At 34.4% G+C, this 5,141-nt stretch overlaps 1 non-coding gene across 1 annotated transcript; it reads left to right on the forward strand.

Annotated features, from left to right (window-relative positions):
- Positions 1–278: 278 nt before the first annotated feature.
- Positions 279–384, forward strand: LOC136231420 (small nucleolar RNA R71). Its single transcript, XR_010689808.1, has one exon. It is a non-coding gene; the product is annotated as a small nucleolar RNA R71 (small nucleolar RNA).
- Positions 385–5,141: the final 4,757 nt, after the last annotated feature.

Genomic DNA, 5,141 nt, shown 5'->3' on the forward strand with positions numbered 1-5,141 from the left:
CTCTAACAGTATTTTAACCACTTGTGAATTTTGACAATCCATTCTATATAAATAGAAATCGAAAGGATATATCATTTCACGAACAAACACGACTGTACACGGATAGACACGAATGTTTACATACGAACACGACTGTTCACGAAGGACACGATTGTTCATGAAATGAGGTATTTGTTGGTATATAAATTAATATATAATTTTATTCAAAATTTTCCAACAATACCCCTCTGGCTGGATTAAGTCCATTATATAAAGTCTGCATCATCAACTCTATTGGAAGGTTATGATGTGGGAACTCCACTACAAATCCTTAAAACGCTCTCATGCTTCATATAATGATTCAGAATCAAATTGTGTAAATGTAGTAATTTCCTTTATCAACTTGGTTGTCTTTGCCAAAGGAAAATACTTGGATAAAAACGATTGTGCCAATTGATCCCAAGTTGTAATGGATCCTGGTGGCAATGAATTCAACCAAGCTTTGACTTTATCCTTTAAAGTAAAAGGAAAAAGTCAAAGCTTAATTGTTTGTGTAGAAAGATTATTAATTTTGAATGTATCACATATCTCTAAAGAAAATTTGCTAAATAAGGGTTTGGATTTTCATTTGGCAAACCATAAAATTGGATACAATTTTGCATCATTTGAAGCAAAGCTGGTTTTATTTCAAATTGATTTGCATTAACTGGCGGATGAACCACTCCTTGTTGTGCCCCCATTCAATGTCAGAATGGCATAATCCATAAGTCTCTGTTTGGGTTGATTGGCCATCTTGTCTTTCAATTTTTTTACTTTTTGTTTTTGTTTATAAAACTTTTCAATTTCTAGAATAAATGTTTCAAATTTTTTCTTAGAACTGTGTGTGTTATGTATATACTTGAATCAAAAAAATCTCCAAAATTGGAAAAGAAAATATCAGTAAATTAAAAAATGAATGTAATCCAAAATTAAGACAACGTAAAATAATGATTGTTGGTCCCGTGTAACGTGATAGTATTAGTTCCAGGGGGGTTAGGAACTATTATAAACTTTTTACATTAATGCTGACTTATTTGATGTTTAAGGCTTTAACTTGGTCGTTAGGTCAGCACCGCTGAGTAGAATTGAGACAGCTTTAGTGAACTGCTGACTAGAGCTATTTCTACTGTGAGTTAGGAAGCAACACTTATGTCAATTTCCAACTCAGCACTCAGATCACACAACTCAACATTCAGATTGCTCAACACAGCATGTACAAGTTATTGTTTTGTTGAGTAATATTTAGCAAGCAATAAATATATATCAAAAGATAAAGGGTTAGAAGTTACTCAACAGACTTATCCTGGTTCGGCCTCTCCGTCTACGTCCAGTCCTCGGAAATCCTTCCGAGCTTTTTGAATCCTCTACTGAGCTCTTTAAAGGTAGAGCACAAACCGTTTACAATAGCAACTGGGTATGCAAGAGTACCTTCCTTTATTCCTCTACTCAATCCTATCTCTACCATTGAGTACTATAACTGAGTACTCAGCCTTTCTCTACCACTGAGTACTATAACCGAGTACTCAGCCTCTCTTTTCTAACCTTTTACAAATGATAAGAAATTGTTCTTGATACAACAAAGAACACTTTAGATGAATAAATCAATCTAGACTTTTACACAAAAAATAGGAGTTTGGTGTAAGAGCTTGCATTTTCTTTTCAGACAGAGCTTTTGTATTTTATCAAAGGTTGACTTGATGAAGATCTCTTGTCTATCTTATCTCTTATTTGATTTAAGTATGAAGTGGCCTTTTTATAGTGAAGTTTGGCGCACCAATTATTTGAATCCCGACATAGCCGTTGTGGGGAAACGTTCACCTTTCGTCACCACTTGGTCACCGTTTAGTGCTGCAGGCCAATCATGTCTTCTGTCTTCGTCAGATGCCAGGTTTGTCTTTTTGTTGGCGTCAGATGGTCCATGCTCCTTTTCGAAAAGTCTTCCAGACAGATTTCTCTGGCTTCTCAATATTTCAGAAAATGGACAGACTTTGTCATCCAAGTTGACCGATCATTGACGCAGACCTGACAATCACTCAGCTTGACTCAGCGGCTTCGCCTTCAAGCTTTTTAGAAGAAGACTTTTTCTTTGTTAAAGCTGTGTTGCATTTTGCTCAGCTCCGGCTGTGTGATTTTCATCAGCTGACTTGATCTTGACTTTCTCTTATACATTTTTAGTTCCTAGTCTTATAAATCAACTTACTCAACATTGAACAAACACATTAGTATAATTAAATCAAAGCACTTAAATTTAATTGTGTTGGAATATTTTTTTATCATGGAGCTTTACTTAAATAATTTTGTCAAATCAAAATCATGTGGAAAGGTGTTTCAACAATGGCAATAAACACAATTGTTCATACCAGAAGGTTGCTAAATCCTCCAACGTTGTGGGAAGAGTTTCCCCTTCGGTTCGGACCGTTTTGTTCAAGTCTTGCATTGTTTTTCCTTTCGGAATAGAGGTCACAAAGTGATCTGCGAAAGACGTCATCATTTGGTTAAAATTATGAATAGACCCTAGAAGGAGTTGTTCATACCAGAAGGCTACTAAATCCTTCAACACTGTGGGGAAGAGGCGACAGATAATGGCATCGATAGCCGTTGTTGCGTTCATTATTCTTCTAAAGTTTTTAACATGGGTTACTAGATCTCTCGTGCCCCCATACTAGCTGAAGCTGGGGATGCGAAACCCTCTAGCCATCGGTTGGCATTGTATTTCTATGAATAAAGGTGCACATGTGTATGTTAATACCGAAGCCCCGATGTATATATTTGTGTTATCCTTGTTTTCCAATACTTCTCTTCAGATGATCTCGTACATCTCATTCTTACTGATGGTTTTGTCCTCCTCCTCCTCCTCTTTTGGCCTATTTTCTCCCACGACTTCTATGGGTTGATCACGGTTTATGAGAAGTTTTTTATTACTTTTGCCCCTTGCTTCAGAATGGCATTGTGCCTTTCTCTAAAAGTCTCCGGATCGTTTTTTCGTCTAGATAGGCTATGCATTCTGGACCTTTTTCTTCAAGGAGCTAGGCTCTTGGTGTATCTTCTAGCTGATCGAGATGGACGATGACTAGATTCCCCTATGTTCTCTTGGTTATGGCGTATAACCTCATCCATCTTTTTTAGCTTTTCTTTTAATTCTGCCATCTCTACCGCATGCATCACCCTGATATCATCCATCTCTTTTGGATATCACTAGGTTTTGGTAGAACCGTCTAGTAATTTCATCGACTAACCTATGGTATTGAGGCTCTAATGGTCCTAAGAGGTGTCTGGATTCTGGCCCAGATCTCTCTACAGGTAAGATGTTGAGAACTTTTTGAATCGCCATACTACTTGATTCAAAAAATTCTCCCAAATACCAAAAGTTTGTGGTTAGAATTCATTTATTTTTAGAAAAACTATCTAAAACTATCTATAAAAATAATTAGATAGAATAGCTTCGACTCTGTCAATTGATAATGAAAAAACGAAATCCAGATAAATACCAATACTTATTATAGGCAGAAGGATAGAGATCGAAACAAATAATTCCCGAGGTCCCGAATAAAAAAAATAGTTTGGGGCATTAAACAGTTTGTATCCATAGAACATCTGTCATACCATAGATAATAAATAAATAAATAGGAGTTAATATCATTACAACTGCCATTACGATAGTAATTAATATTTTTGTCGTTAAAAGGTAACTTCAGATCGAATAGGCATGCTTGTCTTAGGTCTGCGTGTGATCTACTGGCAACATTGTTTTCGAAATTTACATGTTTGTTCGATTCCACGCTCACTACATCAATGATAACATAGTTTCTGAAGCGTTCTTAGAATCCTTCTTCAAACCACCTGCAAGAAAGAACAGACAGTTAGAGAGGGGCCGGTGTCCAGCGAACCCACTTTGATTCCTAAGTAAGTAAGGGTTTTGAAGAGTTGAAGATAATGAATACTTGTGAAATAGTGATGTTAATGTACCTCTAGGGTTTTGCAATACATGTTTATTTATAGTGTGCTAACGAATCCCTCTCTTTTTAGGAAGTCTTTTCCTATTAGGAGACGTCTTCTGAACGGTCCATATTTGTGGCATGAGGGTTTTTCCTTTATGGAAAATAGTTCTCGAGAGCTTGTTGGATCTGAGGGCTCTATGTGCTCCATGTGGCCACTAGATCTGGAGGCTATTACTACTCCACGTGTTGTCATTTATTTTATATGGTAATCATTGGATAAAATAAAATTGTATGCTGGAAAATAAAACATTTTCCGGTGTTTGGCTACAACACCCGAAAATGAGAAAAAGTAGCCGGTGACTACTCTTTTTAAAAAGACAAGAAAGAATGTGTTAGGATTCCAAAAATTTAAAATTTTCATTTTATTTATTTTCTTCTGCAAACAAATACTGAAAATCAAGAAAATGTTTTCCCATAATATTTTCCAATAAATAAATAGATCTAAAAAGCCTCTTAGAAATGCTCTTGGACCTTTGATTGTACTATTTCTAAAGATAAAATTGATTAACAGTGGATATATTTTTATAACCTATCCAAAAAAAATTAAATAATTTAAACTCAGTGATCGTTATCAATAAAATTAGACAACTTCTTTTCCACATATCTTTCAAAGATACGAGAAAATTAATTCAATCTACAGAAATTCAATGAAATAATTAATATATCATCTCCCTTCAATTACATACATCATTTTCATGAGGATTTAGTTGGAATTAATAAACATTACATATATTTATTTATAGGTGTCTTCTATGTCTATTTTGTTTTTGATAAAATAAAATTTACTTTGTTTTTTCTACCATTTGATGAACTTACTTTGTCAAAGTTCATCACCATCCAGTGGTGCAAAAAAACAAAGCAAGACTTACTTTATTAAAAACAAAGTAAGCATAGCCTAACCCTTTATTTATATAAACTAAATCCGGTTTAGTATTAAAGTAGTTATTAAACTTGGTAAACAATATCAAATTGGCTTTAAAAATGGTATATTTAATTAATTTATAACTTCACAGTTGGAGTACTATATAATATCTAATCCTTATAAACACGTTTAAATTCATAGTTTTTGAAATAAAATAATTAAATAAAGATGTTATATGTTTTTTTAGTTCGTAAGTGTATCTA

The sequence above is a fragment of the Euphorbia lathyris genome, chromosome 5, assembly GCF_963576675.1.
Source record: "Euphorbia lathyris chromosome 5, ddEupLath1.1, whole genome shotgun sequence".
In the NCBI taxonomy this organism is placed as follows: Eukaryota; Viridiplantae; Streptophyta; class Magnoliopsida; order Malpighiales; family Euphorbiaceae; genus Euphorbia; species Euphorbia lathyris.